Raw genomic sequence first — 23,768 nt, 5'->3', positions numbered from 1 at the left:
AGCCCGTTTACCCACACAAGTGGCCCTGGGCTTCTGTGTTTTGTGAAATTTTGTTTTAGCTTTTTAGAGTTTGTTATCGGTGGTTTCAAATATCAAAAATTTTGTCTTTTGATTTATTGCTTTAAAACTGTCATAGAATGTAACCCTTATCATCCAGTTAGAAGTCAACCAAAGATTATAGGAAGATGTGTTATAAGAATACCATCTCTGAAGTCAATAAACTCAGGTTCACATTCTGACCCTGCTGCTAACTGGCTGTGGATCCAAGGAAAGTTATCTTTAGTCAAGCCTCAGTCACCCCGTCATGAAATGGGACTGCTACTGGCTAATTCAGTGGTTTAGTTTAGAGAATAAATAAAACATTGTATTTATATACAAGGTCTAGTACACAGTAGACACATCAAATTTTTGCATTCCTTTCTCTCTTTTTTAAAGTAATACCTGTTATTTACTTATTTTAAATGTTTATTTATTTGGCTGCGCCGGATCTTAGTTGTGGCACGCGGGATCTTCGCTGCGTGTGGGATCTTTGTTGCGACATGCGGGATCTTCACTGCGACAGCGGGATCTTTAGTTGTGGCATGTGGGATCTAGTTCCCTGACCAGAGATCAAACCTGGGCCCCCTGCATTGGGAGCACGGAGTCTTAGCCACTGGACCACCAGGGAAGTCCCTTGCATTCCTTTCTTCATTGTATTAGATTAATTAACACTAACTCTCTAGCTGATAAAGCCCCAAAACCTCAGTGGCTAAGTGCCATAGAAATTTATTTCTTGCTCATGGAATGTCCAATTGGTAGCAGGGGGTGTGGGGGGGTAGCTTTTGGGGTCTTGACCATTCAATACAAGGCACACTGCAAGCATCGATATCCAGCCAGCCATGCAGAGAGAGTTAATGCAGGATATTTTGAGAGGTTTCTATGGTCCAGGCTTGGAAGTAGCATATGTCATTTCTAGCAACATTCACTTCACCAGGACACAGTCTTGTGACCATAGCCTAGGAAGAAGTGGAAACCAAATTTTGGTGAATAGCTAGCATGTTTCTACCACATTCCCTGTGTCAATCAAGAATGGAAGTCTGAGAAACACTCGAATGAGCTTTAGGATACAGCGTTAGTAATATCCATTTGTCGTACAGAGCCTATGTCAGGGCTATATTTTAGAATTGAGGTTGCTGATACGTGAATTTCTATGTGAGGTGTTATCACTCTAAATACTAATGGTTATAAAATTGTAATCATCATCATCCCTGTGGATGTCCTCAGCTACCAGTTCTTGAATGCCAGCTTTCCACCAAGCAGCAAACTCTGCATTTTACCAATATTATTTCATTAATTGCTGTTTTAGAGTGGAGAATTCTTAAAGACAGAAGGCATATCTTGTTTTTTTCCTGCAAGTATTCTGATGCTGAGTACAGTAAAAACAAACCATGACTGATATTTTTTGAAAGAATGAATATTAGAAACAGAATTTTCAAACCTAGGAAATCTACCTCAGTTGTTCAAGCTTCCCAGACACGAATGTATGCTCACCATATTTTTAAGTGTATCTTAAAATGTCTTAGAATGGACATATCAATATTAATAATGCCTGTCTAGGAACTATGCTTCTGAGGATTCAATAAATTATATCTTATGACAAATTTGTATCTACAAAAACTGACAGAAAGTGATTCTCAAGAGAATATGGCTTATTTACAGAATTTTTTGTGTGTAATTTATTCAGCTATCCACACGAATACTGGAAATTCATTGCTGACTTTTCTTAAATTACACATTCTTTCACTAAGAAAGGAAGTTGTTTTGCTTTTTTTTTGTTTGTTTTGTTTTGCTTTTGAATACAGCAATAAAAACAAAATAGAATTCTGCAAAAGTGTGTATGCTTATTGCTGATTTATTTGCTGGTTTATGCTAATTTGAGGTCATTTCAGTTTTACAAATTATTCTTTAATCTACATTCTCTTTGACAGGGATAATGTTTAAAATGGCGTTTTTCCTCTAGACATATCAAGTTCATATCTATCTTTATTATGAAAAAGTTAAATACAAACTGGAGTTGGAAAAGGCAGTCAAATTAAGTGTAATGCAAAACAGAATTATTGAGACTAACGATGTAATGATGTATTCTTTCAGTTGACTGGATATTTTGCATGTAAAATTAAAGGTTAAATTCTAATCCTATTATTTGTTTTTAAACAATTTTACTTAATGTAGTCTGTCAAGAACCTTTATGTCTCTGGAGATATTAGAAGACTTCATAATTATAAGCGATTTCCCAAAAGGGTAAAATGTCTTGCTCAATTAAAATACTTAAGGGAGAACTATTGTTTTCAGCTTTATTGAGGTATAATTGGCAAATAAAATTGTAAGATATTTAAAGTACACATTGTGATGATCTGATACATGGGTACGTTGTGAAAGGATCTCCCCCCTTCATTGAGTGAATTAACACATCCATCACCTCACATATTTATCATTTTATTTATTTATTTATTTTGGTGAGAATGTTTCAGTTCTACTCAGCAGATTTCAGTTATACAGAGTGGTGGTATCAACTGTAGTCACCCCATTTTACATTAGATCCTCAGATCTTATTCATCATATAGCTGAAAGTTTATTCCTTTTTACCAACCTCTCTCGATTTCTCCCATCCCCCAGACTCTGGCAACCACTTTTCTACGCTGTTTCTATGAGTTTGACTGTTTTTTTGTTTTTTTTTTTAAGATTCCACACAGAAGTGATATCATGCAGTATTTTTCATCTTCTGTTGAGTTTATTTCACTTAGTATAAGGCTCTGCAATTTCATCCATGTTGTTGCAAATGGCAGGATTTCCTTTTTAAAGGCTGAATAACATTCCACTGTATATCTGTACCACACTTTTTAAAAATCCATTCGTCTGTGGATGGACACGTAAGTCGCTTCTGTACATCTGCTATTGCAAACAGTGCTGCAGTCAGTCTGGCCCAACCTCAGAGCTGCCTCTCAGACTTCCGTGATTTCCGAGGCTCCTTCTTTGTTCTCAGTGGCCCCCTGGCAGTCAGGGCTGTGCGAAGGGGAGGCTTGTAGTCTGCACCTAGATGCAGGCTGATGGGAAGCTGGACCCTCAGGCAGCAGCTGGGAAAACAGGTGGTGGAGTCCCTTCCAGGAGGAAACCGGGATGGGCATTTTTGCCTGCCCCCTCTCTGCTGGGCCTACGTGTAGAGCTGCAGTGTCGGGGTGCTCCTAGGCCCATTAAGAACTGTTTCTTTGTTTGCTAGAGTCCTAGGGGACTCATGGATGCAAGCCCCATTGACTACCTGGGCCAGGAAATCCAGGCCACTCCCTCGGGTGGCAGCCACAAAAGCTGGAGCCACAGACATGTATACGATCTCCTTCCAGGATGATACTGGCACCTGGGTAGTGTTATTGGAGGAGGCTGGAGGGAGGAAGTGGGAGAGGTGTCCACCGGCTTCCCTGGCCTCAGGGGAGGACCACAGCCAGCCCTTAGTACCTGCTAAGTTAGAAGCCTGACCCTCAGGCAGCAGCTTTTCAAGTATGCAGAGAACCCTCTTTCAGGGAAATACTGGAAATGGGTGATTTTGCCTGCTTCCTCTGCGCTGAGCCCTCAGGGCGATAGGCCAGGTGCCTATCAGGAATTGTTGCTTTGCTATAGTCTTGCGGGTCTCCAGACACAAGCATGTTGGCCTTCACAGCTAGGTGTTTTGCGAGTCCTCCCTCCCGGTGGTTGTCTTAAATGCTGGAGTGATGATATATGTATATGTATAACTAAATCACTTTGCTGTACACCTGACACTAACACAACATTGTAGATCAACTCTACTCCAATATAAAATAAAAATGAAAGCTAAAAAATGAAAAAAAGAATACATGTAGATGTGTAACTGAATCACTTTGCTGTACAGTAGAAATTAACATAACATTGTCAATCAACTGTCCCTCAATAGAATAAATTTTTTTAAATGTTGGATTGATAGATGTGGGGTCCAAAGCCTTCACTCCTCAGGGAGATGCTGGGAGTTAGGGGTTCCCTCCCGACTGTGTGGTGCTGTGCCAGGGGTGGGGCTTATTGCAAGTGTGTGTCTCAGTCTTTCCTACCATTTTGATGGGTATTATTTTCTCATCCGTCCAGTGTGCACGAATTGCTCAGCTGGTTTCTGGCTCCTTTGGAGGCAGTTGCTCCATGTGTAGTTGTACATTCAATGCATCCATGGGAGGAGGGGGCTTCGAGAGCCTCCTACATAACCATCTTGGTGGACTCTTTCAATCTATTCTTTATTCTCTATTTTTTATTTTTTAAAAATATTAATTAATTACTTATTATTTATTATTTTGGGCCGCGTTGGGTCTTTGTTGCCGTGTGCAGCTTTCTCTAGTTGTGGTGAGCTGGGGCTACTCTTCGTTGCGGTGCGTGGGCTTCTAATCGCGGTGCCTTCTCTTGTTGCAGAGCATGGGCTCTAGGCACATGGGCTTCAGTAGTTGTGGCTCGCAGGCTCTAGAGCACAAGCTCAGTAGTTGTGGCTCACGGGCTTAGTTGCTCCGCAGCATGTGGGAGCTTCCCGGACCAGGGCTCGAAACCGTATCCCCTGCATTGGCAGGCGGATTCTGAACCGCTGAGCCACCAGGGAAATCCTCTTTATTCTCTATTTTTAATTTCTTGAGGAACCTCCATACTCTTCCCTAGTGACTGTAACAGTTTACATTCCCACCAACCGTGTAAAAGGGATCACTTTTCTCCACATTCTCACCAGCATTTGTTATCTCTTGTCTTTTTGGTAATAGACATCTTAACAGGTCCTTTGCACACTTTTAAATCGGATTATTTGTGGGTTTTGTTTTAGTTTTTTGTTTTCTATTGAGTTGTATTGAGTTCCTTGTATATTTTGGATATTAATCCCTTATCCAATATGTGGTTTGCAAATATTTCCTCCCATTCCATAGGTTGTCTTTTCATTTTGTTGATGGTTCCCTTTGCTGTGTGGAAGCTTTCAAGTCTGATGTAGTCCCAGTTCTTTATCTGTGCTTTTGTTGCCTTTGTTTTTAGTGTCAAATCCAAAAAATAATTCCCAAGACCAATGTCAAGGAGTTTACCTCCTGTGTTTTCCTCTCTAAGTTTTATGGTTTCAGGTTCTAAATTCAAGTTTTTAATCCATTTGGAGTTGATTTTTGTGTTTGGTATAAGACAATGGTCCTGTTTCATTCTTTTTCATGTGTATATCCAGTTTTCCCAACACCATTTATTGATGAGAGTAGCCTTTCCTCTGTGAGTAGTCTTGGCTCCTTTGCTGTAAATCAACTGACCATATATGCTTGGATTTATTTCTGGGGTCTCGGTTCTATTCCATTGGTTTATGTGTCTGTTTTTATGCCAGTACCATACTATTTTGCTTACTATAGCTTTGTAATATGGTGTGGAATCAGGCAGTGTGATGTCTCCAGCTTTGTTCTTCTTTCTCAAGATTGCTTTAGCTATTCAGGGTTTTTTGTGTTTCCATACAAATTTTAGGATTGTTTTATCTATTTCTGGGAAAAATGCTATTGGAATTTTGATAGGGATTACATTAAATCTGTAGAGAGCTTTGGGTGGTGTGGACATTTTAACAATATTAATTCTTCCAAACTATGAGCACAGAAACTCTTTCCATTTATTTGTGTCTTCAGTTTCCCTCATCAGTGTCTTATAGTTTTCAGTGTACAGGTGTTTCACCTCCTTGGTTAAATTTCTTCCTAAGTATTTTAGGGATTGGGATTGTTTTAAAGGGAACTCTTAAATATAATACTTCTGAACAAAAAAATCTGTAGTAGGTCTTTTCTCAAAATGTATACAATAATATATTAATTTTTTTGTTATCAAGATATTCTGATTCTTTCTCTCCCTTTTACTATATGATGATATATAGTTTGCCCAGGGTCATTACTGTATATATTAGCAGTCTCTAGAATATATGGGTGAACATATGTTCTTTTTTGCGTTTATTGTTCTTGGTTTCATTTATTTTTATTTTTAACTATAAGTTTCAATTTCTAAACTGTTAAAAATTTTTTAAATAAAGTTTTCAATCCAGTATGTGAAAAGTCAATCCACTCAAATAAATTAGTTTGATAATTTAATGAAGAAAGAATCAGATTGTGAAGGGCTTTGGTTGTTATACATAAGCTTTCAGGTTTTTTCTTGAAGACAAGGAGGATGTACGGAATAATTTTAAACAGTAGAGTGAAATAGCTTATTGTTTTAGGAATTTGATAAAACTTGGTGACTAATTAGAGTAGATAAGGGAGGAGAAAGAGTATCAGAATGACTTCTAAATGTCTGGCTTCAGGGTCTGGGTATATGGTGGAGGGGATCATCAGGGAATACTGTGTGGGAAAGAGCTAACGCTGGATGGAAGGTGGACTGTTTGGTTTGTATCTACTGAATTGGTGATGTCTGTACATTTCTTGCAGGTGGAGATGTTACATGTATAGAAGTGCTAGTTTAAAATTCAGCATCAAATCCTATCTCCTAAAATGCTGTCATTCTTTGGTTTCCATGGAACCTGTCTTTTCATGGCACTGCTGTTCTGAGTCTCTTCCCACCTCTAACGTTGGCCTCTTCCTCTTTCACCAGTGGATATTGCAGAGACTCCCCAGGGTCCTGACCAAGGGCCCTTTCTCTTCAGAGACCTCACTCTCACCAGTGGTCTCAGCTACCATCTTGGGGGCACAATAATTACAGCTTAGGAGAGGTAGTAGGAAAGTTTGGGAGCAGAGAACTAGAAGGGAAACCAGAAGACAGTAAAATAATGGACATTTCTAGTGGAAATTTTGAAAAATCACATATCCACTGCATAAAATTCTAATTAGGAGATCAAGGAAATAGGAACTACAAAGGGGCTTCTTGTTGGGAAAATTACACCACGTTTACCAGAACAAAGCCAGATTGCAATGCACAGGGCTCACACTGTATTGCAATGGATGAAAGAGTAAATGGGGGTGTTTGGGAGGTGACAGGAAGGGGACACAGTGTATATAGATTAACGTGTAAACAAGAATGATAGGGTATAAAAGTAGAGTTGGGACAGAAGCTAAATCAATTGTATTCCAGCATTTATATCTTTAATAAAAAAAATCAAATAAAACATAAAGCAAAAATGTTCATTGAAAACCGTTTGAGGATAACAAGACCATTTCCTTTCACTGGATTGGCTCTTAAAAGGAAAAACTAGACATGACGTCTTCATATGTCTTTCCTCAGTTTTTGTTTGGCATTTGTTTAGCATGAAAAAGAACACTTTCCATTTATTAAACCTGTAAGTGATGGGTTCTAAAATTTGGCTACAGGTTATATTACATCACACACGGCCTTCTACTACCTAATATTAAGATATATTACAGACATCACAAAATATTCTCAAAGCCATTCAGGTTAATTCAGTCCCACAAATATATATTGATATTCTATTGAGAGGCAGTTACTATGCTAGGTATTGGGGATCCCTATAGGGATAGCTACAGTCTCAAAAATACAACCCAGATAACCTGAAAAACTTAATATAATGTCATAAAAACTAAGATAGTAGTAGGTTCAGTGAGCGTGGGCATGACTTAATCCAACCTAATGATTCAGGCATGAGGACCACTGAAGCAAGCCTTGAAGGAGAAATAAATACTAGCCAGCAAAATCAGAGAGAGGGCAGGCAAGACAGAAAGAATAGTATGAGAGAGTTACAGAAATATTCTAGAGCATGTTGCATGAATGGCATTATAAGCAGCAGTCTGATTTACTGAAGCATAATGTATAAATCATGAGAGCAAAGGCCTAAGAAAGAGATAAAAGCAGGAGAGCCTTGTATACCATTCTAAGGAACTGAACTTTATAAATTTATAAGGCGCTAAACCATAGCTTTAACGTGTGACGGGTAACGTGGTCTGAGTTGTATTTTTATAAGCCCATTCTTGCTTCAATGAAAAGGAGGCAAGCCTGGGGGAAAGGAAAGAAGTTAAGAGGATAATAACCCAGAGGTGAGATGACAAAGCCTTATATGGGCATACTGTTATAGAAATGGAAATATAGGAGGGAGTCAAGATCAGTTCAGATGGTGGGAGAAGTCAACAGTGTTTGGTGATGGATTAGAGGTGACTGGTGGGTGTAGAAGTCTAGGATAGCTCATTGGTTTCTGGTGTTGGTGACTTGGTGGATGACTGTGCCATGAATTCATATAGTATAACAGGAAAAGGAATAAAAATTTGAACAGATGGAAAGGGCAGAAATCGATAAGTTTAATTTGGACCTGTTAAGTTTGGAGTGCCAGTGGAAGTTGTAAGTGGATTTGTCTAGCAGGTCTTTGGATTCCCAAATATGAAACCTAGCTGAGAGGTCAAGGCTGAAGATATAGATCTGGAATCACCATTTAAATGTTACTTAAAACCATGAGAATGAGTGAGAAGGCTTTGTTAAATGCAGAAGCAAACGTGTACGTCTTTCACACTTACCATTCAGGTTGTCCTTCGAGTTCTTTCTTCTTTCACAAGTATACTTCATTCTAATGGGATTTTATCGGTTTGACCATGTTGTGGTCTAGGGGGAGTGCCGCCACATTGATTTAACCAGAGAAATGGAAACGCCTGAATAGGAACCCTATCTGTTCATGGTTTCTAATTTCCTCTTCTTACCAACTTATTGCTGACTTAGCCTCCTTTGAGTTGTCTTCTTCAGAAGGAGCTATGCCTTTCTGTGTTTCTTCTACAGTAAAGGCTCTCACGCCACCTGCTACCAACATGTGCTTTGGGGAGGATGTTCCCAAGGGTTGGGTAAGTTGTGTATATTCGTTTCCTCTAGCTGCTGTTATAGCAACTTGGTGGCTTAAAGCAACATGAATTTATTATCTTAACAGTTCTGGAGATCAGAAATCGGAAATCAGTTTAACTGGGCTAAAATCAAGATAGTAGCAGACTGGCGTGAGTTCTGGAGGCTCTAGGAGAGAATCTTTATCTTTTCTAGCTTCTGTATCCCTTGGCTCATGACCTCCTTCCTCCATCTTCAAAATGCATCGCTCCAACCTCTGCTTCCATCATTCCATCTTTTTCTTCTGCCTTTGACTTTCTTGTTTCCCTCTTATAAGGGCCTTTTTGATTATATTGGGCCCATTGAGGTAATCTGGGATAAACTTCCCATCTCAAGACCCTTTACTTCATCACATCTGCAAATTGTCATGCAAGATAACCATTCACTGGTTCACGGGATTAGGACATGGTCATCTTTCCAGGGCGATTATTCCACTACTATACTGTCCATGACAAGAAATGAACACAGCTGCTCGCCCTGGCTTGCAGTAGTGCTTATAATAGGCACTATGCTTATTTAAATAAGATAACTGGCCATACATACAGTATTTAAACAGCATTCTTTAAGTGAAACAAACTTGCAGTTTCACTTGCACTGCTCATTTCCAAACAACTCTAAGCATTACAGTGTAAATTTCACGGCCAGTCAATGTAACAGACATTGATCTTTTTCTGACCTCAGCATCAAATTCTCCTTCTTTATAGTTCCCTGAACTTGTTTTGAGGAATCACCTATCTCCAATCATGTGCACTTTTGGAAGCATGATAAATCCAGGTGCCTGCCTTCCATTCTGGAAGTCAAAGAACCAAATGTTTCCTCTCCCTCTCCTGGCACAGCCAGGGAGTGGGAACCTGACTGAAGTTTGGCCAGTCAGATGTTCTCCTTTGTGACTTGAATCTTGATCCAGTAACGTGAACTTTGAAGAAATAGTTGACATTTACTGACTGTAAACTGTACATTTTAGTGCAACACCAAACAGAACTGCTTCTGTCTTTCTGACTTTCTAGAGCTACAGTATTGCCACAAATCCTGCTTGTTTCAAGACTGCAAAGCTTTCAATATCTTTCCAATAAATAACTTTCTCTTCAGTTCACCAGATTTGGTTTCTGTCACTTACAGTCAGCAAACCCTAACAATAGCAGTGTTACATAGATATTATTGTTGTCTGGTTGAATGGACCATAAGAATTTTTAAGAAAATGATTTTCTGCTTCAAGCAAATTTATTCACTAAAGTCACCTAATTTGATTTAGGGTCTGACAGTTATAATGGCCTTATTTATGTGACCTCATTAAAAATTCTATGGATTAGACACACTTACAAATCTGGAAAGGCAAGGTAGTTGCTCTCTCCAGATTATGAAGGCTATTTTTCCTATATCAGTACTTTGCCTTTTCATGGAATCTTATTTGAAGAATAAGTGCCCCTATACAGTCACTCTTGAATTGGCTGGGGATAATTTTTAGAGCTTTGTTAAAGCATTATAATCACTGCTGAGGATTTATCTCCATTTCTTGGAGTGTTTCATGGTTTACAGATTTTTTTTTTCCTCTTTAATGGAAAATCACTCAGTGAAATTGCGGAAAAGCGATTATTTATCTGAGTCATATTTTTATGGAAACTGTTTTTCACTTCCCTGTATTTTTAGAAGGGTTTTCTTTAAAAAGGATATTCTATTAATATTTATAATTAGATATCACACAAAGCAGATGCTAAATCTTATGCTATAACTTTATGGGTACAATTACAGAAAGAAGATCGCATACTCTTTAGCATAATGTACTCTCTGGGAGCTGTAGAACAAAGGGCAGACATTCTCCATGAAGATGCCCATTCTTTTTTGAGTGGAGGGAAACTGGAAAATGATGATTAACCACTATTTAACTATTATCATCCATAGTATTGATACTTAAGTGGGTAGAGCAGAAGCTCAATAAACACTTAATTGATTGACTCTTTTCTCTCTTTGACCCAAATCTTAGTTCATCTATTCACACAATATTTATTTCTCTTCTTACTTTGAAGCCTTACGGGTGCTTCCTACTTTCAGAGCATGTGGACGAGTGGTCCTCAGCCTGTGTGAATGGGCGTGGCTTCCAAGTGCAGTTGGGATGGAGAGCGGGGAGTCTTCTGAGGTCAGAGGATAGGAAGAAAAGGGATTCGTTTTTCTAGTTACCTTTAGGCCAATACCTTGAGAAGCTGGTGGTAAAAATATTGTCTAATCTAATCCACAAGAGCCTTCGTTGTACAAATGGGGAAACTGAGCCTCTGGGGGAGGTAATGGCACCGGGTGTGAACGTCAGTCCGGGTGAGTCTAGACTCCTTCCACGACCCCGGCTCCTCCCTGGCGATTGCTTCTTCAAAAATTCTACTAGGGATCCCGAGGATGGAGAGAGAGAAAGGCAAACCCTCTGCCCGTCAACATGAGTTCCTGTGATAGTGTTGAGCGCTCCCGATGACAAGGTTGGGAACGAGAGCTGTCAGGTGAGGAGGGGCAGGTTCACTTCTCCGCGGACGCTGCGCCGGGGAACGCACGGGACACGCCCACTAACGCGCGGGCGCCTCGCGGTTCCTTCGAGGGGATGCGGGGCTTTCCCCTCCGCGTGGTGTGAGCGCACTTGCGGCCCGGAGCTGCGCGGGCATCACCCGCAGGACGCCGGGCGCCTCCCTGCGGCCCGGGCGCACGTGCCTGGGCTGGGTCAGGGCTGGTGGCCCGCCGTAGTAGCCGGGGCGGGTGGGAGTGCTGGCTCCGGGCCGCGGCCGCCGCCCGCCCGCCGGCTCCCGCGGTTGGGCGGAGGAAGCGCGGGACTCCTCCTCCCCACCGTATTAACATGCACCCAGGGGCGGGTGACCAGCCCAGCCTCGCCGCCCCAGCCCGTCGCGTCCCGGCGCTCAGCAGCCGCGCCAGAGGCGAGTGCTGCGCTCCGGACCCCGCAATCCCGAGGACACGGCCTCTCCGACACCTCCGGCCCGGGGGCATCGGCGGCATCCGCGGCGGGAGCGGCCGTAGCCGCCTCGGCTCCTCACTCGAGTCCTTCCCATCGCCTCGCTGGGAGCCTGTCCCGGCTACGGGGACACTTCTTTCGTCCTCCCTCCGAGGCTCGCGGGACCGACGGACGGCCGCGGCGACCGAGGGCCGGACTGCGGGCAGTGGCAAGGTAACGCCGGGCTGCTCCGGGGGCTGGGGCGTGCGCTCGCGGCGGCGGCCACCGGAGCCCGGGCCGCCGCCACCGCCGCCACCGCCGCGCGCTGGGCGGCTCTTGCCCGCCGCGCGGTCACCGCTTCTGTCGCGGGCGGAGGGACTCTGAACTGGGCTCCCCTAGCCGCCGGCCGGCTTCTCCTTCGCCTTCCACCGCCCGGGGCGCACTCCAGCGACCCCCGGGGTACTCCGGGAACCTGGGGATCGGCGCGCCCCTCTCCGGCGTGCGGTTCTCGCGGTTCCCCCCGGGGCCTGAGGAGAGGACGGATTTCTAATTGCGACAGGGTCCCGGAAGGGGGAGGGGAGGAGAACAACAGTCCCCGTCACGTCCACCGGCCAAATTCCCACCCCTCCCCCCCTCTCCCCCCCCCGACCCCAACCCCCGATGCACCTTGCAGGGAAGGAGGGGGCTGCTCCCTGCAGGGCATTTCTCGACTGGCTCCTGGGTCTTTGGCGAGGCAAGTTGTTGCACTTGTTTTTTAGGTGACATTTTGGCATTGGTAGTGGAGATAGCCCCCTCCCCTGTGTGTGTGCGTGTATGTATATGTGCGTGTGTGCGCGCGCGCGTGCGCGAGCGCGCAAGAGAGAGAAAGCCAGAGAAGCAGAGACAAAGAGAGACAGAGGCACGCAGGGAGAGACCGAGATACAGAAAGAGAGACGCACGGAGAGAACGGGGTCCAAGGGAGCGATCACGGGAGGGTCGACCCCCGCCCGCGGCCGAGGCCAAGGCCGATTCCCGGCCACTCGCGGCGCGGGCGGTGAGACCCGATATTCAGCCAGCTGAACAGTCGGGGCTGAGCCGGGACTAGACAGGGACACCCCTCCTCCGGGCCGGGAGGGATAACAAATTGCACTTTCATTGGGGGGGCGGCTGCAGCTGCAGGCGGGACTTCGGGGGCCGCGCGGAGATGGAGATCCTGCCTGCAGGGCTCGGGAGGCTGCGCCCCTCGCGGGAGGCGAGCCAGCCCAGCCTGGCGCGGTGGCCCCGGGAAGCGGTGGGAAGGGGCTGCTCAGGTGCCTGCGCCCGCGACACTGTCTGTGCCGGCGCGCCGTTCCCGCCCAGGGCTCTCAGGCTCGCCTCCCTCCCGGCCAGGAGGCTGCGGAATTTTCTGTCGGAGAAGGGGAGGGGGTTTGAGGCGGCGAGGAGGCTGGGACAGGACCCTCCGTGGGGGGGCGGGGGCGGTGAGATGTTATCTCCTTTATGGACTCCTGCGAGACTGTCCCCTCTTGACACCGTGAGCTTGGCTCCGTTCTTGAGAGATCGATGCTCCTTCTCCCCCACCCTCCACCCCCAGCATAACACATGAAGTTATGGAATTACAGTGATGAAAAGCATCATAAAAGTAACAATGCAAGGCAGATCTTTAGCTTTTAAAGTCTTCGAGAATGGCTTTGTAAACTGGTGATGGATCAGTCTGACTTGTAGTCAGATCCTGGGATGAGGAATGTTCAGAACTAGGAAAGCGATTTTAGGACCAAATGCAAACATCTTGCAAATTATTTTTTACCAGGAAGGAGCTAACTGCCTTTTGACGGTTATTTATAGCCGAATTTCAGCTTCAGGAAGCAACTTTCTATTGGCCTAGGTAATTTTGCATGTAGAGCAGTGATCTTTATCCCAACTTGAACCGAAATGACAGGAAGGCAAGAGATGTTACAAGTATCCTAATTTATCCAATGTCAAAAGGATAAAGTTTTCTTTGTTTACATTTTTAAGAAGGAGATCCAAAGTCATAAAGAAATATCGAATAACTTTGCAAAACATTTGAAATTTAACTGTTTAGGTTACGAAAACTACCCTTGGTTCAGAAAATTCATATTGTGGCGTGAAATAGGAAAGTTCATAGAAATCTGGTGTCAATGGCCTTGTTATTAATTTCCTTTGGGTGTATTAGTTCAGTTTAAAGTTGCTGCAGTAAAGTCACTTCCTTGAAATATTCCGAATTCTAGATCTAAAATTCCATGACTATTAAAAAAACAACAACTGACTCACTTAAGAGAAAGTATTAGCTACTTTGTATGAAAAGAGACTTGAATGGCTTCACAAATATAGACTATTTAAAAAATTACGTCTGCTGTTTCTCTCTATATTTCTATCCCAAGGTTAGTTCGCTAAATAAAATATTTGATCTCAAAAATTATAGACAATATAAATATTGGCAAAATGAACTGATAAACAGATTCTTTAAAAGATTATGAAGTAATTTTCTGACAAAACTCTTCAAGTCACACACTAGCAATTGTGCTTTGCAGTGGGGGGGGGGGGGTGGAATAATACTTGAGTTTTCCTTATGGGGAATTTTCATGGTTTAGAATCTGTAATTTCTCCTTCAATGTAAACTTCATTTTGCCAGGACTAAAACCTTGATATGAGTGATTATTGAAATCAAGACCTTCTCAAAATATTATGTAGCCCATTCAGGGAAATAGCCTAAACTAACTATAAGTTGTTCTACTTTCTAAGTCCTTCTAAGCGTAAATGTTCTATTGAATCAAATTTGGAAATACAGATTGCATGCACTTTGATTTAACTTCTACTAGGTTGTGTATGCCTTTGTTCTATATGGCTGTCTAGACTGATTACTATTTATTTATTTATTTTTTAGATTACTTTTTGTTGTTATTTTTTGGTTACGCAGCGCGGCTCACGGGATCTTAGTTCCCCGACCAGGAATCGAACCCGACCCCCTGCAATGGAAGCGTGGTGTACTAATCACTGGACCACCAGGGAATTCCCTAGATTGATTAATTTTTAAATATAAATTTAAAACTGGGAAGAGGGGAAATGAAGTTTTACTAACTACTCATTTAGAGATTTGTAGCATAGTAACAATTTCATCTACAACTCAGTTGAGACAAGTAACATTCTTTGAATAGCAACTTCTTCTGGAAACAAAGAGTTCAGTGTTCTGATTTGGATCTCATGTAATATTTCAAATTCAGAAAGAATAGTAATATGCCACCTAAATGCGTGTTTTCATAGTGAAGTTTCTATGACAGATTCATATTATGGTATCTTCTGGATCATTCCCACAAATTGTTCTCCCCTTATTCAGAGCAGCTCTGCTCCATGCAGAAGCTGTTTCCTCTTAGGAAGCATTCCATTGGAAGACTGTCATGAAGATTTCATCTCTATAGAAAGCAGGCTTGCCTCTCATGGTTAATCTAAGGAAACAATGTAGTTGTAAGTTCTTTTGTTTCCTTTTCTCCTTTATCCCGCTAAAGGAGCAGCCTTAAAGCAGGAGCATCCTGAAAGGACTTTTGAAAAATCTGAACACTTGTCTCCAATCCTCACCTCCCACACTTACAATCTATGCCTTACCGTCTATGAGATGTTGTTTTCTTTGTACATTTTTATTTTAAAGAAACACAATCACAAGAAGACCCTTCGTCTAGAATTCTAAAAATTTTGTGCCACAGATACACTTGGAGGTTCAAAAGCACCGCATCATGTCTTGTGCCATCTCTTGTTTCCAGAAGATCCTCAGGGCTTGTAATTCTTCATTTTCAAAGAAAGGAATCATTTCTTCTTTGACTTTCTTCCTTCTTTTTTTTTTTTTTTTAAATCATGGGGAATGTGTAGGCTGCTTCCTGTTACTCCCCAATGAAGGTGACTTTCATTGTGTGGTCTCTCAGGAATTGCCAAAGATGTTGTTCCTAGGAAGGTCTAAACCGTTCTTCTACCACAGAGGAGGATTTAGAACTAATCATCAGTCTTTCACTTTAATGTATTTAAACATCCACTGACAACTCATTGTATGAGATACCAGGTACCAGTTCCTTTTCTTCTAACACATACCTCTTTGGCTTATGCAAAATGTATATTTGCTATGTATAATATACCATTAATGCATACCAAAATTTGTGACTTCTTTTTTTTTGTAACCCTGCAACACACAAACCACCTGCTAAGGAAAACGTGTGGTTGAGGGCAGAAAAAATGGGATGTGGATATAAGGTGGTTAAAATGGTGAATGGCTTTTCTTTGAGGTCTTTTCTTCCTTTCTCTGATTGCACAGAGGTTGGTATTGCGTGTGAGTTGTGCTGACCCACAAATTTTACATCTTTTAGTCTAGACAGTGGTGGGGCCAGACAGCTGGTGTACCAGTGAGAAACTGGAGATCTTCTCTGCCTTTATTGACCTAAGGTTTTTCCTGGATGGTGTTTATTGTTTTCTCCTTCCTGCAGGAGGTAATGATTACTGGGTAACAAGTGACAGCCCACTTGGGAGCCCAGCTCACACCCAGGAAACCCTCTGGGTATGTGGCCACGGATCTTTGGCTCAGATTCTTGGGCCTTTTCTTTCCTGGGTAGGTGAGAACCTGCATAGCGGGGGATATCATTGCCCAGTTTGGGGTTGTTGTGAACTAGATATCAGTGCTCTGGGTCTTCTCTGAAGATGCAGACCCACCCTCCTCCTGGGATTTGCCTGACACTATACTGTTCATTTTCACATTCATTTATCATGGTTTGCTTCTCCGTCGTCATGGACAATTTCTATATCTTCTCCCAACGTTTCTTGTCAGATTTGTAAGCAACAGCACAAAAGCAAGCGTAAAGAGTGTGGTTTGGCAGGGCATTAACTGCCCGATCCTGCCAGGACTTCTTAGGATTCAGCAGACTGGTAGTCTCATTGGAGCCATGGATGAGCAATTAGGAGAGGAGGATTTGTCCTGGGACCTGAGTATCTCCTCTCTCCTGCATCCTCATCTGCACCAGGAGGCTCAGAGGCATTTCAGTGGCTCCATCAGGCTGCTTGTGGGAAGGTCTGTCTCTCTCTCTCTCTCTCTCTCTGGGCGCATTTCCAGCTCTGCTACTTTACTCCCTGACATGGTTTTGGCTAATTTGGAAACATCTGCTAGAGTAACTTCCCTTTTAATTCTACTACAGGAGAACGTTTATGAGTATTCTGACAGGAGGACTGGTATTAACCCTCACTCTCACCTCCAGATTACATCCTTGCCCTGGGGACCCTTGCTTTCTGGGTTTCAGTTTCAGTGGAAACTCAGTGTGATATCTTTTTCCGGGCTAGAAATTGCCCCTGGTAGATAGCATGGAGATTTCTTTGCAAGACACAGGCTGCCGTTGAAGAGGAAAATGGCATTTTGATCTTGTCTCAGACTTTGCGAGCAGCTCTTCTTTGATATGATTCATCAGACTAGTCTAGCAAGAAGGCAAGGCACAGTCACTCTCCTCGAAGCTCTTTACCCAGACACGAATGCAGAAGCAAAGTCACCTTTTCTATCAGACAGGGATGAGCTTTCCCACTTGGAGCTGGGAAGGGGCAGCAGGGGAACCCTGAAGCAGTAACACATTTAGAAGTTTCCTGTGTGAACTCCCTGGAACATGTTTCTTACATTATTTCCACTTCCCTAGACCTCAGCTGAAAGGTCATTTAATCAGTGAAGCTGTCCGGTTGCAGGCAACTTAGTTGCCTTGATACTTTTGACCATGGTCCTTTTACAGTAAATAATGAGGCCTTGACTTTTGTGATTATCTGATCGATTGTCTTCCCGGCTGAACTATGCTTTCCATGAGATCAGGGACTAAAATAGCATGTTCACAAAGTATCACTGACTCCTAGTGCAGCACCTGGGACTTAGTAAGAGGTCAGTAGACATTGACTGAGAGAATGAATGAAGAATGAGCGCATGCAAATCTGTATTCCAACTGTGTAAGGACGTAACTCTGAAGGTAGTATTACATGGCTTTTGCATGGCCCTCCTTGCAGTCTCAAACTCTGCATCCTTTGGTCCTAAGCTTCTTCTGATAACACCTGGTAAACACAGGGCTGATCCCAGCATGGCCAGCATGTGATGGGTTAGGTTGTGCTCTGTTTCCAGCTACAGAAACTACAGTCTTCCGGTCAACAGAGGGAGGTTCTGAAATAAGATAAGGATTAAAAAAACAAAGTGATACAAATCCCTCCCCCCCTGAAAAAAAAACCCTCTTGCCCCTTTTCCTTTCTCCTCCTTCTCACTCACACAGACGAATGGCTTAACCACCCCACTTGCCTTTATCAGACTCCACCCCCTCGCCCCGCCCTTTGATGCTAAACACAAACTTTTTTCCCACCCTTTACCCCAAAGGATCAAGCATTCCTTCCTGTGTCTCCACTGAATCTGATGCACATTTATTTATTTTAAAACATTTATTTATTGATTGATTCGGCTGCATCATGATTTATTTATTAGTTTCAGTGTGCGGGATCTTTTGTTGCGGCGCAGGGCTCTAGAGCTCACGGGCTCAGTGGTTGCGGTGGGTGGGTTTAGTTGTCCTGTGGCGTGTGGGACCTTAGTTCCCCGACCAGGGATCGAACCCAAGTTCCCTGCATTGTAAGGTGGATTCTTAACCAGAGGACTGCCAGGGAAGTCCTTGATGCATATTTATATTCCATTTTCTGTCGATGTGCTTGTCAACCTCTATGAGACCGTAAGCTCAAGGAATAACAGAGATAGGGGCTAGGAGAGGGGTTGCTGATGGAAGGGATGCAAATGTTCACTGAAGATTGAAAGGTTGAATCAGATCACAGGGATGAGAGGTATGAAGCGGGAGGGGGAGAAGTGGCTACAACTGACTTTCTTGCTGGAGGTTGATTTCTGTAGAGGTACCTACTTAGAACCTATGTGGGGTGGCTCTTGATCATAGGGGATGTTGGAATCTACCATTTTAAATTATATGGGTTCACAGCCTCCTTAGTATTTCCATGACTTTTTTATACTAGTTTCTGGCCAGGCAAGTAGTATATTCTGTCCGATCTACACTTCTGAGACACTGGAACGATGAGGTGTGGTGGGCCAGCGGCACGGGTGTGCTAACCTGCCCTTCCCCCCGCCCCCAGCTTTAGATGTTACACCACTGCTCAGCCTTACCGATCTGCGAGGCAATGAAAGACTCAGCATGGACATGACCCATGTGTTTATAATAATGCATCATCACTTTTCTAGATTTGCCTCTACTTTATCGGTAATTTAAAATATTCTGCTTTGATGCTAAGAATACCAAGGGGTTTAGATGATCCATGGCAGATATTTGGCATGGATATAGCCTTTCCAAGGACGGGCGAACGAGCAAATGAAATCATATGATCTTCCTTGTATTCATGAGTATGGAGACTGTCGAAGTGCAAAATATAGTTCAAATCCTTGGGCAGCTGAAAATCGAACCCAAAGCAGTGGGATCGTTTTGGAATGCTTCCTAAAGAGGACGGTCTTATGTTGGACCTTCCTAGATCGTAAGAGTTAAGTAGGAGGAAGGGATGACTTTTCAGATAAAGCAAAACTTTGACAAAGACATGGAGATGCAAACCAACTTGGCAGATTGCTGGCTCAGGGAGATGGTCTTCTGCACCAGCTTCTCTAGTGCATTTTAATTAGACCTGGAAATGAATTTGACTGAGAAGGATGGAGGCACACTCTGGATGGTTTTACTGATGATTCAAGAACGTTTAGCGTTGACAGGAGCATTGAAGGACTTTGTATAGACAGTGACATGGAGAAGTGGCCTCTGGGACGGATGGAAGTGGATCAGTCTGCCACCAGATGGGGACAGAGGGACGCCTTAGGGGGCTGTTGTGCTAATTCAGGTATAAATGATGGGCTCCAGGTGGAGGGAAGTCAGTATGGGAGAAGAGAAGACATGAAATATTTTGGAAAATTCTCAAGTAATAGTCGACTCTTTTCTTTCTCTGTTACTGTGTACCTGTGCCTAAAACTACTTTTCAGTTCTTCATTACAAATTGAGAATTACTGTGAAATGTTTCAGCAACACGAAAAATTAAATATTATGGTAAACACACATGTACCCAATCACTGCACATGCTGTTGATACTCTCAGAGTCTCTCCAAGGCTATGTCCCCTCAGTGGTACCCTGTACACTGAATTTTGTGTTTATCATTGCCACACATTTCCTCATCCTTTGCTAGGTATGTAGGTATATGTGTGTACTACACAGTAGAGTCTTGTTTTGCTGTTTTAAAACTCTATAAATAGGAACACCATGCTCTTTGTAGTCTTCTTTACCCAACTTTACTTGATTACTATTTTGTTGATATGAATAGGTATTACTTATTCACTCTTACTACCCTATGGTATTCCGTTGTATAATATATAGTGATTAATGTATTGATGGACATTCTATTTATTTTCCAACAAGGCTGCTACGGATGTTCATACGCACATCTCCTTGTGCATACAAAGGACCTTTCCTTGGGGTATATTCTTAGGAGAATTGTAGGAGGGATTTGTACCTTCCCATTTAGCAGATAATGCCAAATTACCAAAAAGAGTTTTGTCTATTTATCCTCCCACCAGCCATCTATAAGAGCTCCTTTTGTTCTGTATTGTTGTCAACACTTAGTGGTATATGTTATTTTTTGCCAGCCTTCGGGTTGTGAAATTATATCTCCTTGCAGTTTTAATGTGTTGTTTCCTGACCGCTAATGTTGTTGACCATTTTTTTGCTCTCTTAACATTCAGATTTCTTTGGAATGTGTAGGCATACATGTTGTCCACTCTGCCACTGCATAAAAAAACTCATTGATTTGTGAGAGTTATTTGTATATTCTGGATATCAGAGTTTTTTCTGTAATTTCATTCCAGAAATGAAATGAAGCTCCTTTCAATGGGCTTCTCCCAACTGGTGGCTTGTCTTTTCATTTTTAGGACATCTTTGGGTGAAAAGATTCTTTTTAAAATTTAAAATAGATGCATTTTTGATTCTTCTTGTTATGGTATAGCTATCTTGTTTAAGAAATCTTTTCCATTTCTAAGTGGTAAAAGTATCACCCTTTTATATCTCATAAACTATTTTTTTTTTTTTTAATTTTTATTTTTAGCTGTGTTGGGTCTTCATTGTTGCTTGCGGGCTTTCTCTAGTTGCAGCGAGCGAGGGCTACTCTTCATTGTGGTGCGCGGGCTTTTCATTGCGGTGGCTTCTCCTGTTGTGGAGCACGGGCTCTAGGTGTGCGGGCTTCAGTAGTTGTGGCACGCGGGCTCAGTAGTTGTGGCTCACGGGCTCTAGAGCACAGGCTCAGTAGTTGTGGCGCATGGGCTTAGTTGCTCCGCGGCATGTGGGATCTTCCCGGACCAGAGCCCGAACCCATGTCCCCTGCTTTGGCAGGCGGATTCTTAACCACTGAGCCACCAGGGAAGCCCTCTCATAAACTATTAAAGTTTTATTTTCACATTTAGTTCTTCAAGACTTTCTTATCAAAGGTTATTTTATAAAGCCCTTAATTACGTTCCAAATTTGGGCACAGTATATAACTTCTCTTGGTCTTAATTTCTTCCTCATGAAGTTAGACTTTGAAGCAGTTGTACTGTATGGATTCTGCTGCCCCTCCACTTCAAGACTTCATCATGTTATGTCGGGAATGTACAGGGTCTTTTAATGGAACTTCTTGCCTCCAGGGTCTCCTTCTGATTCAACTTGCATCTAGATTTACTTTTCTAAAGACCTATCAAAGTCACTGTGAGACTCCTCAAACTCTGACCTTGAGACCATGAGGGCAGCAGCCACGACCATTTTTACTTCCCTGCATCCCCCAGACTCGAGCACAAACCTGGAACATGGCTGGTTGGTCCTCAGATGTGTGAGTGAGAGAAGGCACAGCTGGCTCCCTTCGTGGCTCAGCTCCATTTCTTTTTCTTTTTTACATTTTTATTGAAATATAGCTGCTTTACAATATTGTATTAGTTTCAGATATACAGCAAAGTGATTCATTTATACATATATTTTATATAAAATATATATATATATATACACTTTTTTAGATTCTTTTCCTTTATAGGTTATTACAAGATATTGAGTAGAGTTCCCTGTAGGAGTTCCCAGTAGGTCCTTGTTATTTGTCTCTTTTATATACAGTAGTGTGTACATGCTAATTCCAAACTCCTAATTTATCCCTCCCCCCTCCATTTCTTAGTCTCTTACATCAAAACTCTTCTCCACCATGACCACCTCTGCTTGTCAGGACTGTGCTATTCTGGCCCTTCTTTCTTCCTCTTCCTTTGTTTCTTTTTCCTTCATGTATTTAAATTCTGTCGAATTGACAGATCGCCAGCAGCACATTCTCCTCGGGCCTAGAGAAGAGGAGTCTGGAATTTACTCTTCCCTTCATGTCCTTCTGTACAGTTTGAGTGTTTTACCATGAGCAAGAATTTCTTTTAAAATCATTGTTTCAATGCTTCCTCTATCCTTCAAGGCCCAGTCAAATCTCGCCTCTCACATGAAGCGTTTCATGACTATTCCAGCCCAGGGTAAACTGTCCTCTGAGTTCCAGTTGCGTTTTTCTGGATCATTTACTTTATGATTTACATTTTAAACATTTTATGTGAATACTGCTAGATTTTAAGCTCCTTCAAGTGATGAATTGGCTAATGTGCTTTTTGTCTGTCTTCTAGGCCTAAACCCAGTAGCTAGCAGAGTGGTTTTTTTTTTAGGAGGTGGCAGCTGCTTTCTTGATGATTGTAATTAGTTATTGGAGATGGCTTGGGCTGAGTGGAGACTTGGAGTGTGAGGACATTGGGAATAGTGACATTACTGGAACATGTAAGGATCTGGAATAAGAGGCTAAATTGTGGTGATAAAAATTTGAGCTCTATTTTGGTTATGTTGACTTTTGATATGACCTGTCCCATCAGCAACTTGGGAAACATTAAACCTGAGTTTTAAGAATTGATAAAGATTTGAGGTTGTTGATTAGGGTGTTCTCTGCTGGAAGTCGATCATTAGATTCAGGATACTAGCAGCTGTTTCTATGTTCCAGACAGGAATCTTACTCCTCACCACCCCCAGTCCTGATTCTACTATTCTGATATCTAACTAACTAGATGACTCTGGGCAAGTTCATTCATTTTTCGGAGTTCAGTTTTCTCATGTGAACAAGGAGGGTAACTAAACTTACATATCAGAGGTTTTGAAAGGACTCAGTGAGCCAACCTTTGTAAAGTATCTCGCTCAGTGGTGGGCTTATGGTGGGCAAATAATAAATGCTGTTATTAACAATACATTTTTATCTGCAAGAACTCATCTGCCAACCATCTTTTTATAACAAAGTAGCACCTTGGTTTAAAAGGTGCTATTTTAAAAGAATTTAAAAATTATTTAGTCATGAAAGATTTTTTTCTCCTAGTGAAAATTCCTAGATCTGCTTTCATTTTCCCTAATTATCTGATGAAAGTGAGAGCACTTCACTGAACAAGTGCAATAATAGCTAATATTTATTGAGCAACCCTGGTCTTTGGACTCCGGCAGTAGTGCCTTTAGGCTCCATAGGCTGCATTTACAGGGAAAGAGGCCCACAGCCCCTACAGTTCAGCCCTGTCTGACGTGGTACCATATGCTGTGAGGAGAGTACAAAAGAAATCAAAGGCATGTCTTTCTCCCCAAGGAAGATTTAATTGTGAAAAAATTAACGCAGCTAAAGCAACATGCAAAGTGTACATTTTAATTTACTCTGACCAGAATGCATATTTATTAAGGCAAGATGGGATATGGAAAAGGTCTCTAAGCTAACCAGAAAGAGGCAGTTATGCTTGACCCTTACAGAGGAGCATCTCTTAACGGTCACGGAGAGCCCCGGGTCCATTGTACTTTGGCAGGTGGGGCACTCGTCTTCTGATTGCATCCACCTTTTTCTGCTGCGTGTGGCTTATCTTCTGCCTCCGAGTAATGTGTCTTCACGCAGCTCACAGTGAAGACTCAGCTGTGTCTTCACAGCTTCTCTCTTAGAAGGGGCTCAGCAGAT

The 23,768-nt window shown here is 42.6% G+C and overlaps 1 protein-coding gene and 1 long non-coding RNA gene across 7 annotated transcripts in view; one reads left to right on the top strand and one right to left on the bottom strand.

Moving 5' to 3' along the window:
- The window catches only part of LOC309610605, a 716,737-nt gene extending 705,383 nt beyond the window's left edge, over positions 1-11,354 (bottom strand). Inside the window, exon 1 of the long non-coding RNA XR_014234078.1 lies at positions 2,698-11,354. This is a non-coding gene — a long non-coding RNA (uncharacterized lncRNA). The remainder of the gene's footprint in view (positions 1-2,697) is intronic.
- Positions 11,355-11,436: 82 nt separating this feature from the next.
- The window catches only part of DLGAP1 (DLG associated protein 1), an 856,539-nt gene continuing 844,207 nt past the window's right edge, over positions 11,437-23,768 (top strand). For all 6 annotated transcript variants that reach the window (XM_082353525.1, XM_082353532.1, XM_082353530.1 and 3 more), the window contains exon 1: positions 11,437-11,977. The gene's annotated coding sequence lies outside the window, so the exon portion shown is untranslated. The remainder of the gene's footprint in view (positions 11,978-23,768) is intronic.

This window comes from Balaenoptera borealis (genome assembly GCF_965194805.1).
Source record: "Balaenoptera borealis genome assembly, chromosome: 14".
Classification (NCBI taxonomy): Eukaryota; Metazoa; Chordata; class Mammalia; order Artiodactyla; family Balaenopteridae; genus Balaenoptera; species Balaenoptera borealis.
Note: the sequence above shows the minus strand (reverse complement) of the source record. Positions and strands in the feature narration are given on the sequence as shown.